The sequence below is a fragment of the Manis pentadactyla genome, chromosome 8, assembly GCF_030020395.1.
Source record: "Manis pentadactyla isolate mManPen7 chromosome 8, mManPen7.hap1, whole genome shotgun sequence".
Classification (NCBI taxonomy): Eukaryota; Metazoa; Chordata; class Mammalia; order Pholidota; family Manidae; genus Manis; species Manis pentadactyla.
Genome location: NC_080026.1, coordinates 80,685,069 through 80,703,570, shown reverse-complemented (window position 1 = coordinate 80,703,570; position 18,502 = coordinate 80,685,069). Strand labels below are relative to the sequence as shown.

At 35.8% G+C, this 18,502-nt stretch overlaps 1 pseudogene; it reads right to left on the bottom strand.

Moving 5' to 3' along the window:
* Positions 1-414: 414 nt before the first annotated feature.
* LOC118917366 (cyclin-G1-like) lies at positions 415-8,799 on the bottom strand (annotated as a pseudogene).
* Between the last annotated feature and the right edge of the window lie 9,703 nt (positions 8,800-18,502).

Below are 18,502 nucleotides of genomic sequence, written 5' to 3'. Positions count from 1 at the left end.
CTGTTTTCTTGAAAAAAAAACATTGAAGATAATATGTCAAGATTACTTGGTCTGCAGGTTTTTGCTTTATATAAAATGCTCTCAAATTTAAATGTAATTCCTATGTAGCAATGAAGTCCACATTTCTGAATAGTCAATTACTTGCTTTAGGTGACAGCAGACCACTTTTACTGCCTAAAATAGTAACACTTGTTATACCTTAAAAGTGCATTCCTGTAATGTTGGTTTTGATATAAGCTTCATAAATTTAAAATTTAAATTAAGTAGGTCACCATTTTTAATATCATCTAAATACAATATATTGACCCAATATAGAAAGTTGGATCAATGTTAGAAATGAAGATTCACAGTTTATCTTGACAGGCTTGTCATTAGCATCTCACACTTATGCTCTTAACCTTGATTTTGTGCTTCACAGATGAATTCAAATTTTAGTGTAATTTCACTTCAGCATAATATTAGGCAGTTTTCCCAAACCTGAGAGCATCAATGCTACTCTAGTTGTGATGTTTTGAAGTCTCCCATCTTAAATCCATTATATTATTATAGAATCCATAGCTCAGGATTGTGAAGAAGGGCTTCAGAGTTTTTCATTGCCATAATAATCCAATTAAGGGACCATTTCAGGAATTCTTGGAAGGTGGGTTATTTTGTAGTAACTATGCTTCAATCACTGTGCAGTACACCCAGAAACAATCCATTTCAACTTCTGAACATTTGGTTTGGAACACTTGTTTGATGAATATTCAGTTAAACACTTGGATACGAGTTCTTGTCAGAAGGTCAAATCTCTGCCATTTATCTTGGAATGTGTCTGAAGACATTCTACTCCTTCTGTTAACTCTATATACTTCTGTGCTTGGATCTCCAGTGCAGTGATAGACAATGCCAACACAGAAGGCTTTACTTTAGAAAATATGGTCCAGCAGTGGCATGCCTTAAGTTGAGCTTCTAGTCTTTCAAAATTAAGGCTATTCCTCCTTTCAAATGGCAAGTTCTCTTGAATGAGTAATAGAGTTGCAGAAATTGAAAGGCAGTAGTAGCTTTAACTTTCTAACACACCTTCTCCAATACAATTTTTCCATTCTCATCAAGTCTGAAACCATGAACTTATACTGGCTTATTCGTATCAAGTCAGTTGCCAAGGGGACATTCCTTTCCTCTTCTATTGCTTTTACAGCTAAATAGAAGCAGCTCAGACCAACACACCCAAGGTGTTCGGGCTGTACCTTGCTTGAGACTGCAGCTCCTCAGCAATAAGTACCCTCCCCAGGCCTGCTCTCACCTCACCGCACGATACTAGATCTGAGAGGCCTACAAGACTAGGGAACTTGCGGGGAAGAGGGGAGAGGCCCGAGGAGGGAGAGCCATCCTAGGTGGAGGCCTCCACAGTGCCACCCATACACACTGCCCACCTTGGGGTCGGGTGGACCTGCTCATTGATTCTTCCTATTGTTTTATTCTCCATTTTATTTATTTCTTCTCTGATCTTTATTATGTCCCTCCTTCTGTTGACTTTGGGCCTCATTTATCCTTCTTTTTCCAGTTTCATTAATTGTGAGCTTTGTTCATTTGGGACTGTTCTTCCTTCTTTAAATAGGCCTGGATTGCTATATACTTTCCTCTTAGAACTGCTTTCTTTGCAGTTGGGGTTGGGGCATTGAGTTGTTGTTGTCATTTGTCTCCATATATTGCTTGATCTCTGTTTTTATTTGGTCATTGATCCACTGATTATTTAGGAGCATGTTGTTAAGCCTCCATGTGTTTGTGAGCCTTTTTGTTTTCTTTGCACAATTTATTTCTAGTTTCATACCTTTGTGATCTGAGAAGTTGGTTGGTACAATTTCAATCTTCTTGAATTTACTGAGGCTCTTTTTGTGGCCTAGTTTGTGATCTATTCTGGAAAATGTTTCATGTGTACTTGAGAAGAATGTGTATCCTGTTGCTTTTGGGTGGAGTGTTCTGTAGATGTCTGTTAGGTCCATCTGTTCTAATGTGTTGTTCAGTGCCTCCAGCAAAGGTAAATTTATAAAGACCAAAGTAAAGCAGATCAGTGTTTGAGTAGGCTAGGGAATGCACTTCGGGATTAACCATAAATAAGCACAAAGGAGCTTTTTGGGCTGATGGAAGTGTTCTAAAATTGGATGGTGGTGATGTTTGTACTTGATAAATCCACTAAAATTCATTGAAATGTACATTTTAAATCAGTGAATTTTATAGTATGTGAATTATACCTCAGTAAGATAAGTGTTAAAAATTAAAATAAAAAGCAATGCCACACCCACATATGGTAAGCCTCTGGGAAGTAGATCCTCCAGTCCTATTCAAGTTGCCAGGGCAAGTGCTTCCTGGAGCAGAGGTGAGCGGTCTCAGTTGAGCTCTGCCCAACATGATGATGTGTGAGCAAAATTCACACATCTACACAAACCCATGTCCTCAATAATAAAAATTAAAATCTCAGGTTTTCACAGATTCTTACATGCCTCTCCTACCATCTCAAAGAGAAACCATCTGTCATGGAAGAATTCCCACCAGTGACATGCACTTTGCACACACAATCACCTCTCAGCCTCTTAACAACCATAGCAGGTAAGCACTAGTATAAATAAAATACAAAAGAGCACAGGTGTCAGATATCTTAATTTCATAAACATTAAAATACAAAAAGTCTGCCTTTCAATGGAGAAAATACTTATTAGCCCCATGTTATATATATGGAAACTGAAATTAAAGAGAAAAAAATAATTTTATGAGGTCATGCAGCCCATAAGTGACCATGCTGTTAGCCATGGTACTTTACTGTAATACACTATGATATGCTTTTTCTAAATATATATATATATATGCTCTCCCCACAAATACCCCCCCTCTTGAGAATAGTCAATCTCCTGTGAGGTTGGGATCTGGCATTCACTCTTCCAACGCTGGTCGGCTCTGGACAGTCAGGCTAAGAAGTGTTGCTTCTCCCTTCTTTAGAGAGAGCAAGATGGGTGACTCAACTCTGAGCCAGTCCCTTTTGCACACCTGCCTCTCTGACTTGTATCTGTCAAAGAACTCCATCCATTGCTGCCTGGGGAAAAGCAACACACTCTATCATTAGAAGATTAGGAAATGGAAAAAATGAGAAGAGACTGAAAATGAAGGGGTCAGTCCACTTTGTCAAGCTTGAAAGTAAAAAGAGTACAGCTGCCTGGGAAACAGAAGAGAAAGTATTTCTGACCAGAGAAAAAGTTATGTGCCTTTGGGCAGAGGCCCTTTGTTTGCTAGGGGATAACTGCTGTTTTGATGATTACCTGTTGGGAAATAGTTAGAAGGCAGTTGCTAGAAATGGGAGAGAGATCCACAGTTCCTGGGTTTTGACAGTAACATCCCATAATGTTGCCTGTACATAAGTGACTGTTGTGTTGTTAATTTCTTCTGTCTAGCCAGCCCACCACCCTAGTGGCGGATGGGAAACAACTGTCACATCTTAACTAACATTAGCATCCCACCCACCTGAAAACAAAGCAAACTTTTTGGTGTCTGGGTTGAAGTTTCTCTTGCCTTTGCAGGAAAAAGAAGTGAAATTAGTGTGAACATAGGTGCTGTAGCTACACCACTGCTGTAGCCTACATACCTTAAAAAGAAAAATCACCTTATTCTGCTGGTGTTAAAGTTTCAGGCAACTGACAGATTTAAGACCATTAAGCCTTTTGGAATAATTTTCAGATGTTTCTAACACAGAATGCTAGGGAGGGGAAAAGGGGAAAAGAGAGATTAAGTGAGTGGGAGAGAGAGAGAGGAAATGCAAGACAGAAAATTCAGCATCAGAGAAGGGAAACTGCAAAGTCATCCCTGACTATGTCATTTAATGCTGTATTCCACCACTGCCTGTGTGGCTTAGCATTTGGACAGCTGTAATACAGCTGCCCTGAGTTTAGAGCATAAGGGAGCAAAATTTAATAGCAATTACATTACACAGAATTATGGACACATGAACTGATCCAGTGGTGTGCCAAGGGTGCTCTTCACCCTCAGTACAGGTTATACGGAGCTCATTGTAGAGAATTTAAGAATATAAAACTGCCAGCAATTCTAAACAACACCAGTGATCAGATGCTCCTATTCCCCAAAAGCTTTCACTGATTTTAATTCTAAACTATTCCTGCAGTTCCTCTTGAGTTTTTCTTTTTTTTACATCTTTACTGTGATATAATCCACCTACCATAAAATTTACCTATCCAAAGTATACAATTCAACAGTTTTTAATATTTGCACAGACTTGTGCAGCCATCACTACCAAGTTTAGAACATTTTCATCATCTGTTGGAAATAGAACATTTACATTTCTTAAAAAGTTCAAAGAAGAGAAAAAACGAAAGATGCTGTCAGCTTTTACTTTTGGACTGACACCATTTTAAAGCAATAGATCAAAAAGTGCCAATATTTACTACTATTTTCTCAATTCTTTTTATGAAATGAAAAACTTGGGAAATTTTTACTAAATTGCATAAAAAGTAATTGCTGGCAAAGATAACATTTTAATGGGAATTTTCTCATTGTGAAAACACTGGAGAGCCTCTACAATCAATCCCAAAGACAAAGACATGAAGAATATTCAAATTTCTGGAATTTCTTGTTAAACACAACGTTTAAGACTGCCAAATGTGTCATCCTGTTTAAGGCTTTCCCTAAGTTTTTGTATGTCTTCTGCTTTGTGTGAAAAAAGTTTTCCAAGTTAAAACTGTTAAAACATGTTATTTTCTCCAAAGATGGATTGACAAATCTGGCTATACAATCTATTGAATATGAAGATACAAAGAAGGTCAAATTTCCTGCAGTCATTGACAAATTTTTCTAAGTTTTTAACATTCAAAACAGGAAATGTAATGTTATTCATTTCTTTGACAGACCAACTTGTAGGTATTTTCCCCTTCTTGCAAAAATTACAGTCTTGTAATTAAAAAGCATTTGATACTCTCTTTTCCTTTATTTTACTGAAATATTTAAATTTTTATTTTTATTTTTACAAGTATGCTTATATATGTGAAGTTAAAATAAAAATTTCTTCATCTGCATTTTTTTTCTGGCCATTATGATAATTCACTTTCAAAATGATGTTACTGAAATTGATTTGGCCATATGGAATGGGGGGAGGCGTTGTGGGGTGGCATTTCAAAACAACAAAACAATTGCTCTGGATGTCATATATGCAAGATATTTAACCACTACATTGATCACTAATCAATCTTTGAAAATTACTTGTATGTTTGGTTTCTTTTTTCTTTTGGATCCATGTTATCATAAATAAAATTACATGAATGACTTCCTAGTTTTGAGCTGCCTGGAAAGAAGGACTGAAATGTTATTTTTACTTTTCCCTCCAAAAAATAAACACACACACACACACACACATTAAAGAAAATCCGATATGTGATGAATCTTGATCCATCTTTCAGTTTGCCCACCCCATATCAAAAAGTCACAAGGAACATCCTGAAGTTACAAACTCCAAAAGCAAAGACCTACCGTATAATGGAAATAAACAGTCTCTTTTAGGAGCATAGACTTATCATAGACGTGAGGCTGTAGGGAGGGTGGAGACTTGGCTCAGTGAAGAATGTGAGTAGAAAGTACTTAAAATTATTTCTTTACAGTGATGACTACGGCTTTGGTTCCAGATTAAGCTTGTCTGCCTTCCTTTTTCCCTTTTAATGACATATTTTAAGCATATAGAAAAATGCCAAAATTACGTAACTCCCTACTCCTATGCCTACCACCCAGATACAATGAATGTTTATATTTTGCAATATTTACTGTCATAGATAAAGACATTTCATTCTCCTGCTTCATACGGACTGGGAATTCAGAACACAACATTCACTTAAAGAGTATTCCTAGTATCTATTGTGGGCATGATGCATTTTAAAACATTGGTGTGTTCTAAAAATGAGAAAATATTTTGTAGAGGAAAGTAGCTGTATAAATTAGGAAAAAAGAAACCACATCTTACATTGTTTAAAAAGACAAGAGAAAACAGAATACACAGAGGTAGCTCCTATCATGTGTTTTTAGAACTTGATTACTCATTTATGAACACATAGCTATATATTACATATGCAATATATTGCTATATAAATATTAAACATTACATATATTGGTTTATATAAAATATTGGTCTTAAAACATTAATGATATTGCACTTTATCAATCTGTAGCTTCTTTGCTCAACAAAAATGTTTTTGAGTTTTATTCATTTTGATGCATATAGAGCTTGTTAAGTGTTTTTAATTACTGTATGTTATATGTAAATATTCCATAATTTATCCATTAGTTTATGTCATGCACAGATTGCTTCCATTTTTTGCTACTACTAATAATGTGTCACTAATGGCGTTGGTTTTTGGATCTTACAATGAAGCAAAACTTTTTCTGAGTTGAAGTCTAGAGCTGAAATTGACAGGTCATAGAGTATACACATCTCAGTCTCACCCGATATTGCTAAACTGTTCTCCAAGCTTTGGGGCCAACTGCATTCCCTCATTCTCTCCCAGCATTGTGTTATCAGTTATTTTTTGGCAATCAGATGAATGTCAAATTTGTATTACTTTAAATTCTGCATTTCCCTGATTATTCAAGAGGTTGAGCCTCTTCTACCTGATTATTGGTCATTTGGTTGTCCTTGTCCATGAATTGCCTTTTCACATCTTCCAATTTTTGTATCTTTTCTTTCTTTATGACCTTAGAGCTCTTTATATACCTTGGGTACTAGAACAGTTGTCTTTTGTCAAGCGGAAGTTTAAATATCTGTGTGATCCAATATCTATGAGATTTATTTAATTAGACTTGTCTCTTCAGAATTTGCTTTTGGGGACTTAGGAAATCTCTCCGTATCTTAATGTCATTAAAATGGTCTGCTATATTGTTTCTGAACATTTTAAATTGGTATTTTTTGTATTTAGTTCTTTTAAAATTTACCTGGGATTTGTTTTTGCATAGGATGATACAGGAATACAATTTTCTGTCTCTCCATATGCTTAGACAATTGTTCTGCGTCTGTTCACATGTGTATGTTGATCTGGTATATGCTCTATTCTTTTTCATGGGTGTTTTTGTCTCACAGAAACCATGCTGTTTCAGTGACTCTTACCTTACAGTGAATTTCGCTTTCCTGTAGGACAAGTGCCAGCTTTCTTATTTGCCTTGAAAATTAAGTCTTGTATTCTTTACCCTTTTATATTCTTTACCTCACAAGCCTGGTGATCATTGGCTATTGGTTCACATTTAAGAGGAGGCACTACTAAAATGCCAGCTTCTGTCTCTGTGTGCATAAGCAGGTTTTGCTGACCAATGGATATTACTTTAGTGTTATCTATATAAGTTATACGTCAGTATTTTCTATTATCTAATGTATTGGAGTGGGATGGTTCACTAGACTGAATGTTTGTGTTCCCCAAATTCATACGTTGAACCCCTAATGTGAAGGCATTTGGAGGTGGGGACTTTAGGAGATAATTCATTTGTGAAGATAGAGATCCCATGATGAGATCAGTGTCCTTATAAGAAAAGGAAGAGGTTTGGCTCTCTGTCTGCCATGTGTAAATACAATGAGAAGACTTCTATCTGCAAACCAGTAGGTAGGCTCTCACTCCGGAACCATGAAAAATAAATTGTTATTTAAGCCACCCAACCTGAATAAGGTGGGGAGGGAACATGGGAAGAAGTTATAAGCAACACTTTAGGAAAAGGGGCTGCAGATCTTGCCATTTTATAGACAGATTTTATCCCAGCCCTCCTGTTTTAATCCAGCCTCTTGCCAAGTCTGGAGTCCTGGGATCTAGTACCCATACATAACAACCTCTCCGCAGAGTAAATCTCACATCATTTTTCAGAGAATGGCGGGGAGGGGCAGTCACCTCCCCATGTGGGTCTGACAGGGAATTTGGTGGGGGTGTCTACAGCTTCCTAGTCACATGTTTAATATATCCTCTTGGTCTAGTGCCATTACCTTCTCTTTTCTTCAGTTATCCCAATTCCTGAATTTATTTTTCTTCTATTTTATTATGAGATTTAAAAAATAATTAATTTTATTAATACAGAAAAGTTGACAAGTCACATCATTTATGTCTGTGATACTTGCAAATATATCTTCCCTCCCTGTTTCTTGTTTATCTTTTGATTTGCAGAAGATTTTTGGTTTTTTAAAGTGAAAGCAAAAGCTATGGCCTCTGTGTTTTGCATTATACTTATAGAAGTCTTTTCCACTTCATGAATTAAAAATATTGTCTTTTCTTCTAGAACTTTTTAGTCTTTTGCTGGCTTTACATTTTTGGAGGAGGATTATCAATTATTGTAAGATATCAGGTAGTGGTAGGTAGCCAATATTATTCTTTCTTCCCAGCTGTCTATTTAGTTGTTTCAGTGTAATCCTTTGAATTCTTTATCCCTTTTTTGGTGATTAGAAGTGCTACTTTTATTTTAAATTCTTATTTGAATTAAGGTCCCTTTCTAAGCTTCTGTTCTTTTTCCTAGATTTTCTTTATGTAAATTCGTGATCCATTATCACACCATTTCAATTATTATCGTAGTTTAATAATAGGTTTAACTCTCTGAGGTTGCTAATTTGGGGTTTAATAATAGGTTTTGCTATCCTCCTACAGAAATCTGGAGAACATCACAGCAAATGCTCAGGTCAAAAGCCTTGCAGTAATCCTTTCTTTTTCTCTCACATTCTACATCCAACCCTTCAGGAAATCCAATCCATTCTACCTTCACAATATATCCTGAGTCTGACCCATCTGGCCAAGCTAACACCACCATTACATCCTAGATGAAGCTGCCATCATTTCTTTCATCTGGCTTATTGCAATCACCTCCCAAATGGTTTCTTTGCTTCTGTGCTTGGCGTCCCTACAGTTAATCTCCATAAAGAAGCCTGAGTTACATGTAAATCATCTGTCAGCCTCCTGCTCAAAAACCCTCCCATAGCTTTCATCTTACTCAGAGCAAAAGACAAATATTCACACAACCCCAGTGACTTCTCTGACCTCATCACCTCCCACTCCCTCCTTCACTCTCAGCTCCAGCCCCAGCACGTTGCTGTTCTTCAAACAAACACATAAACAAAAAAACTTCCTGTATTTTACCCCAGTTCTGCCACCTGGAATTTGTTTCCCTCAGATACCTATTTAGATTGGTGGCAGAGAGGGAAGAAAAGGAGAAGGAAGTTCAATTATGCTTGCATCATGCTTTCTGAATAGGTAGTAGCTAGACATTATCTTAATAAATAGGAGATAAAGTGTATTTCATAATAAAGGTAGTAACAAAAGCAAAAACACAAACTTCCTAAACTGTCAGAAGAAACACACACATACCAACACAAGCAAAGAATATATAGTGAAGATTATTTTTAAAAAGCTAAAACTAAGAAAAGAATTCATTAAGAAATGATAGACTCATCTGACTATTACACCCAGAGATGTAAATATGCTAAAACCTACCTATTAAAAAAAAGCCTCTGGTTGAATTATAAAACAAAGAACATTCTACATTGTATATTCTGTATGTAGCAAAAGTACTAAATTAAAATTAGTCAGAAAATTTGAAAATGAAAAGATGAACTCTCAGCTCCAGCCCCAGCTGGAGTACAAATCAAAGAAAGTAGGAATTCTAATATTAATATCAGATGAAATTAAACTCTGGAAAATAAGTACAACGAGGACACTTTATAAAGGGTGCAATATACAATGAAGCCCTTAGAGATGTGCCCAACTTATGTGTACAATTTGACCAAGACTGTTAGAAGTTACAGGTGAGGATGGGGGTGGCAGTGGTAGAGAATCTGGAAGCCCGTGTGTTGTTTTCTATGGCCTTGAACGATCATTTAAGTACCAGCTACACTTTTTAGACCATATTCAACTACTGCCTGTGCAATTATTTACCTTATGTTTTTCTTTAAAGTGACACATTCCTTTACTGAAATGTTTATTTAATATAAGACTGGTAAATGTGAGAGTTAGTGCCCTATCTAAAAAAGGCAGCTATTCCTAAGTTCTGGGAATGCAGTTCCATGTTACCAAATTATTCAAATGAAGCCAGAAGTCCATCTTTTTATATAAAATCTTCTGACTTTTCAATGTGAGCTTAAAATTTCCCAGTGGTTCTTTTGGCTGTGGGTCTACCAGTTTTCAGTCTTTATGTTAGTAGATGCTAGGGACACACAGAAGGAATCTCCCTCTTGTCTCCCTGCAGTCTCTGCCAGTGGCTCCAATGATTCAGTGTCTTCTCTCGTCCCCCTTTAACCTCAGCCACTGATTTACCACTTATGACTTACCTAGACTGGAAACTCTTTAAGAGCAAGGATGAATTCTTATGAGTAGGCACCCCTCCCTCCTTCCAGAGTTTCTGGTACTTAGTAGCTGTCATGCATTCATTTGTTTTGGTTTTTTCATGCATTCAGAAAATGTTGAATATTAGGGAAACAGAAAAGACTCCATAGCTTAAGTGAAAAGGCTTATAATAAGTGTAATGAGGACTAGGACAAAAAAAAAAAAGGCAGAATTCTGTAGGCTGCAAAGATGGGGCACCTAATCCTTACCGAGGCTACCCAGAGGAGGCAATATATGAAATGATCCTTTGGTTCTTGAACAAGTTGGATATATCTAGAAAGAAAAATAAAATGTGTGGGAGGCATTTAAGAAGGGAGAGCAGTTTGGTATGGGATCTAAGTGAGACTGGAATAGCTGAATCCTAGAGCATGGGTTGGGAATGATGAATGATGGTGTGGGAGGGTAGTCAGACTTGGTCACTGAATAACTTCATGCGATACCAGCATCCTACATAACCTAATACCTCTTAATTTTTTTTTTCAGTGGGTTTTCTCCCCAGTCTGTAGTTTCTTCTTATTCTCTGGAAAAATGTCACTTATCCTTCATGGATATGCCAGTTCAAATGCCAGTTTTTCTGGAAATATGATTTCAACCTCCCTGTAACCCTTATGAACAGAATTTGAATTGACTGAACCACTGTACTTTGCACAGTTTCATTTTACCTCTAATTATTTTGATTTATAATTATTATTTTTAATTTCCAGCTAGGCTGGAACCATTTTAAAGTCAAGGACTGTTTTTAAGTTCATCTTTTTATCCAAAGCATCTGTAAGGCATTGTGTATTTGTTCCTTGAAAGAATAAATCTCTGCATGTTAGTGTCTGGGAGGTGCAAAAGGAACAAGAGATAATCATTGATTTCTCAGAGGAAAGAGCATTTGAGATGGATGTTGAGAATAAGTACTATTAGACACAAAAAAGAGTGAGGAAGAACATACCATGCAAATTGAATAGCAAGAGCAAAGATATGATTTCTTATTCAATCATTTAAGTTAAAATGATTGCCCAAGTGACTAGTGGGGATTAAGAAAATTTGATGGCATTGGCACCAGAGGAGAGTAGTCATGAAATTCCATTTCACACTGAACTCTTCTCCCATTTCTTTGACCTATGTTCAAATATTTTTGAGTGGGTAAGGCTATTTCTTTATTTGTGCTAGTGCAGCTGAGCAGACAACTGTGACAGTGTGTCTTTTCCTTGCTCTGTGTATTTTAGGACCCAGTTCATGTTTGACTTTCTCATGCAGTCTTGTCCAAGTATTGAAACCCAAAGGGCTCCTTTCTTTTTTCTGAATCCCTCTGTACTTTCTACTGATACATCTTCCAATACAAATTATAACCCTCAAAGGCATGTTTACATCTTTTGTAATTGTGTAGCATACTTTATACTTTGTTGTGTATTTGTAAAGTCACTTTTTGGCTTGTAGTTCATCCTTGTAAGGCATCATAATTATTTTATATATACACACATACACATACGCACAGAAAGTTGACTCATTCACTTTACCCTCCCAAAGAATTATGAATATATAGAATCTTTTTTACCAAGAAGGAAAAAAAAATCTCATTGCTCTTTGGAGATTTAGAAGGTAAAGGCAAGAGAAATGTGCTTTGCTCAAGAAGTGTATTATTTTAAATGTTTCCTATTGTTTCAGATATATTTGAAGGCAATGCAGATTAGAATTTTTTAAAATTAAAGTGTAGTTGATATATAACATTATATTGGTAGAATTTATAGTTGATATTACACATGGAGTTTCTTGGAGTCTTATTTTTATGTGCCTACTCATAAGGAACAGTCTGAGATTCTCTTACTTTGACCTGCTTACTCTCTGGAGTTTGATTCTGCCCTAAGGGTTTACATTCTCTTTTTTTCTCAGGACACTAATAAAATTTAGCTGGTTGAAATTGCTTCTTGGAAATCAAGTGGTATTTTCCCATTAGTCAACAGTACTGCAGTTTTTCAAATCTTGTTAATGTTAAGAGAAACTTTCACAAAGATTTTGCTTCCCTCTACCTTTTACTTTGCCATAGAAAGGTGTGGCCAGTACTCCCCCTTGTGGTGAACAAGTACATGAGACTTCAGAACCTTGTCTTAGTAGGTTTTCACCCTATGGAGAGCAGATTATTAACAGAGGCTGAAAGACATGAGAAGAAAAATGTAGGAATGTTTGGGTTATTTCCCATATTTGGGAAATACAAGTTAAAATTTTCAATCTCACCACCTTTGTGTGGGGTGTTTTTGGTTCAGTTCTTTTCCAGTTTCTTGTTCTAGGTCTTCAGACAGTGTAGATTAAACAAAGGGTCTAACAATTAAAGCAACTTATACTCAAACCAACTATAATTGGTTGACTATGATTCTAACCAAACTGTAGTTTTTAATCAAGAAATTGGTTTATTTGAACTGAAACGGCCATGGCTATGAGTTGTAATAACGCCTATAGCTTCTGATATGCTAAAGTAGCATCATTAGCCAATGATGAAAATACATAGTACCATTTATTTAACTTCTTGGGCTGTCTGGTGACGTTATCAAGGTTGAATATACGACCTTTAAGATACGAGGCCTTTATGGCGAAAGCAGTAAGGGCCAGCCTTTCTACTTGGGTTTAATCCTGACTTTGTCTTACTTTCACCTGATGAGTCTAGGTTAACAACTGGATTTCATCTTGCACACTAGAAGTCAGGGGAAAAAAATACTATTAATGAGCTGTTTCCACAGAAAGTTACACTGCATGCATAAAAGTGATAGAACTGATCCAGGCCATCTAGAGAGGTCAAGGTGGACTACTCTGAGCTGGTCTCCCAGACTTGAAACTTGCTCACCCTGTTTCCCCTTCACTTATTCTTTCTTCAGCTCTTGCTACCCTGACCTCTGATACTGTATTTTTGCCCCTCTTGCTTAGTTTTTGTACTTATCACCATCATCTTACATGTCTTATCATATTGATGAATAATAGCCTGATTACTTGTCAGTGACACCAACCATCCCCCTTCTAAGAGTAGGGAGTCCATAAACTCCATAAGGGAAGGGATTGTTTCAGTCTTGTTATGTGTAGCCTGGCAAACAGTGGGTGCTCAATAATTATTTGCAAAAATTACTATAGAAAGACCATGCATTTTTAAAAACTGCTTTTTTCCTCCCATGGAGAAAGACGGGGGACCTTTTTTGAAAATTACCTTAGGAATATTAAGTAAATCTGCCCAATGTTCAACCTTTATCTATATTATTGTCTATGAAGAAAACAACCCTAATTCTCTTTCTGTACTACTTATGGCAGGGGACATTTTAGAGTACAGAAGCCAAGCTAGTTTGTGAGATACCATGACAGATGCTTAAATCTGCTAGCTCTAACCCTCTCTTGAGATGTTGACTCCCCTTAACATGTTTACAAAATAATAAAGGGGACTATATTAGTTAGAGATATGCAAAGTAATATCCAGAGGAACACCTAGAATAACATTTGACCGACTACCTGGGCACTCTTTAGCCCAGTCAAGTTAACATATACACTAACCATCAGAGAGGCCCACAGAAAATGATTTCCTCAAGTGGCAGAGCAGGGATTTGAACTTAAGTCTGATTTAGAAGTCCGTGATTGTTGCACAGTCCACACACTGCCCCAAAAGAGATAAATAAAATCAGGAATCCTTCCAGGTTGGCAAACACTAGAACCTGTGGTCTTTTTCATAGCAGCTTTCTCCTCTCCCAAAGCAACATCCACAGATTTTAAATACCCCCAGTGATACATTTTCCCCCAGTTATGATGCCTGACATGCATACTGGCTTACAACAAGCTAGTGGTGGCATTTTTTTGTTAATTTTTATGCAAGTTGAGGCACAGACATATTCGTTAGACTAAATTATGGCCAATCTTGTCAAGATTCAATAAACTTTCCTAATAGGCATGTTCTAAAAGTCTGTAATACAGGATGTAGAGGAGCAAAGTTGAAAAAAAATCAGGATTTGGGGGCAGAGCAAGACAGAAATACTGACCTTTTGGCTATTACCTTTGCAACCTTTTGAAATTACATTCAAATATTTATTAAGACAAGTGTTTACTGAACACCTGCTATGTGCTTATAACTACTTTGGGTACTGAGTATATTGCAATGATCAAAATTTGGACCATTTTTTCAGGGGCTAAAAAGTGAGTTGTGTAGCATTATGATGACTTAGCCAACGAGATGCCAAAAACATAGGTCAAAGAACTGTAAACTGCTGCAAGTGGCCAGACTTCTGGGGGTACAATGGTACTTCAGCGTCAGGGACTTACCTCAAGTGCATACACTGGATGGTATTGTTAGATTGAGAACTGTAGTTTATGGTTTAATATTTTCATCACCAGAGACTCTACACTAGGTGGCGTCCAGGATCAGGGAAGCAACAAGCAATAGAAAGCCAAAGTTATTTCAGCTTCTTCGCTAGAAGCAGCTTCCTGATGGATCCTAATATTTTTTTAAAAAAGGGATGCAGATGCTTTAAGTGATGATCAAAATGCTCTTCGTTGGATGGAATGCAGAGATGAAAAGGAAAATACATGATGGCTACAGGGCAGACTGCAAGTTGAAAAGACGAAGGCTGAGAAAATGTAGAAGTATAAAATCATATTAAGGTGAACACACAGCCTCACTGTCTGGAATGAAGGGAGGGAGCCAGTTTCAAGAAAGTTTAGGATAAAGAAAAAGGATTGTCATATAGAGATAGGAGTACATAAACGTAATTCTACCTTTCATAGTTGAGAGACTTTGAAATAAATTTAACGGATTTAACTAAGTTTAATGAACAACAGAACCTGAACAGACATCATCTCTCATTTCTATGATGTGTATGGAGTTAGATGAGGCATTGCCTAACCCCAATAAGGAAAATGTTGGCAGGCTGTATTACCAGCAAAAAATAATTTATCTCACAGTAATGAGCACGTAGGCAGGTGGGTAATATTCAAAATTATTTTAAACATAAATCTGGGAACCTATACAACTCTGTATACTTATAAATGGAAACAACTTTTGAAATAACACCAGAAGAACCACATCTTGACAGAAATTGATTTCTGTATATCTGTAAGAGACAAGTTGGAAGAGCTGGAAAAAAACCAGACTAACCTCAAAGACACAGGTGTTACTGAAATTCGTGAAGACAGCCTATTTTACACAATGCCTAACTGACAGCATTCTTAGCTCAGCACTCCTCTGTTCCACGTTTGAGGTTGAACTGCCTTTTTTGTTTAGAGCCTTAGGGGTAACAGTGTATCAGTACTCCTAATTTATAATATTGATTATATTCACTGATTTACTACCAACTAGAACCTTATTCCCAGTTTTTCCCCTTTGTCATGATTCCTGACAACTTGTTAATATATGCAGCTTTTGTTTATGAAGTCAAGCACATAAAAAATAGACTTTTCTCAATAAAGGTAGATGCTCAGTTAACAACCATCCTTTGCAAATCTCCTGTGTATTTTACTTAATCTTTAAAGTTATAGGTTGTGATGGAATTAGGATGGATTGGCATTACTCTGTAGTTTGAATCTGGGATGGTAAACTGAATGGAAATAGAAACCATCTTTTTTACACTAACTTTGCATGAAGCCTCAATGCATTGTGCTAACAATTATATATGAAAAATTTCAAACATAAACTAAATATCAAAATCAATAAAACTATTGTTTTAATATCCTAATAATCAGTAAATCCCAGAACTTTAGATAGGACTTTGGCTTTGTGGTTCTGACTTTTAGACTTCTTGGAGCAGTTAAAAAAAAAAAAAAGTGGGGACCGATGTAGAGCTGCCAACTTTTTATTTTGCTAGTTGAGGATAAAGCAACTAATACTACTATCAACAGTTCATAAATGGTACTTCAATACCACAAAAGTTGGAATGATCTTAAAACTAAATTCGAGTTGATAACCGATTTTTTTTTCTTGTGTAGATGCTGAAGATTTAATTTTGGTCTAAAATTTTGAATTAAGCCTAAAATGCCATTTATTCCATCCACTTCAATTCGATGGCTGAGAGGTGAGTGGCTTTGCCTTGAAATCAGTAAGTGTTAAAAACTGGGACAGAAAGCATAGTTTTTGACAAAAAGTAGAGTAATACACCCTCACAGATACCCAAGCATTAAACATGTTGCTAATTAGGAACCTTAATTAATGTTTATCTTAAAAGTAAAATCCTCATAACTAATGTAAAATCAAATAAACACACCTACTTTGTAGTGGAAACACTTGGTATACATGACTATACCTGTTGTGATTTCTCAAGAAAAATAATCCCAAATCATAAATTATAATTATATGACCTATGTTATAAGTGATACAATCTAATCTATGAACTTCTAAGTCTTCAAAATGTTCCATTCTCAATTACATGATCTATGGAAGATGCTTAATAAATGTCTGTTGCATGAACAGATGAATGTCACCCTAAATCACTATAAAATAAATTTCTTCATAACATTAGAAACTTCTAAGCTAGCACAAAATCTGATTGCAGGTATCCCTGGAACATAAATGATATAGAGAAAAAAAGATGGTGGTGGTATAGCAGCGCCCCACTTATCCAATTTCTTAAATGAAAAAGTCTTTTAGAAGCTTCAGTGTGATTAAATGGTACAGGACTCACACACACTGATTTTTATGAAAACATCTCACATTAATGTAAGTATACCCACTTTACTTTTTAGGTTAATTAAAGTAACATGAAAAAGTTTTAGTATCTTAAAGGAAATATAGTTCAAAAGCATGTAATACAATTTTAACATGACCCTAGGAAAACATTTATCTAATTATTTTGACTATCAAAAATGCTACAGTAGGTTGAATTTCAGTTAGGTGATCATTTCCAGATTCATCATAAACATGCAAACCTACACACTCTTACACATTTCAAAGATAGTTTTGAATTGGCACCTTTTTTCCCCCCTCAACTAGCTATAAAAATGCATGGCTAATAATATCAAATTCAAAATTAAGTTCATTTAGTTTGCTAAAAGGATGTCTCTTTATCAGAAACTTAAGGAGTTCATGGATTTTTCTTTAAAACAATTAACCTTTAAAAGCATAATGCTCTCTTTCGCTGTCCCATTCATAATTATTTTTAAAAGGGGGAAAGAGCATGCAAAATATTCACCTTAGGAATCTGATAAGTAGAATCAGGTTTTGTATAGTTTTAAACTTTGTGAAGATGGGCCTTAAACACATGGCTGAGTCTCATGGGCTACTTAAAACCAGTAGACACAATTTTGGTATCAACTTTATCTGCTGTAATACACAAAACTATACACTTAATATGAGCAATCACACACAATAAAGGAATGCTATAGTTTTCATTTATCCCTGTGACTTCCAAGGTAATTCTGGATTTTGGCAAGTAGAAACTTGGGATCAACTACTACTGAGAAATTCAAGTATATACTAAAGGAAGTGATGAGAATGTTTACCTGTTACCTTTGTCAATTTCAAATTGCTTTCCTAGATACATATATATATATATATATATATGTCATGATTTTTCTCCAAACCTGTAAAATCCAAAAAACTAAGCTTTTAAAAAATATATATTAACTACTTCTGTCTTAATTCTTTTATTGCTCCTCATTATTTTCAGTTTTCACACTTTTTTCTGAATCACTAAGGAATGCAATGTTTCTGGTCTGAGTTTTTGAAATTATATAAACACTTCAAATTTAGCTTTTAAGAAAAGATTATATAATTTAAAGGACGATCTAATTCCTACTTTTCTCCCCCAAATAGTTTCTTTGCTAGAATTAGTCACATGCCTGATTACTGAGAGTGGGAAATAAAAATCTCCCATGCCTTTGGTCCAATGGCTACTATTTTTCATGGACATGTGGCTTTCTGCTTCAGTGTCCCAAGGCTAGAATTCTGAATATTACATTCTGAATATTACATAGACTACTTTAAATCTAATATCACTTTGATCTGTAATTTCCAGTATTGGTTCTTTTAATCAATCAATCTGATACCCAGGAAGATGAATACAAAGAAGTTACTATCTCTTTATTATTGACCTTGTCCACTTATAAATAAGCAGAATAACATTCAAACTTTATTTTGATTGAAAACTGTGAAAACCCATAAGTTAGATTTTCTTAGTGTCATTACTACTGTC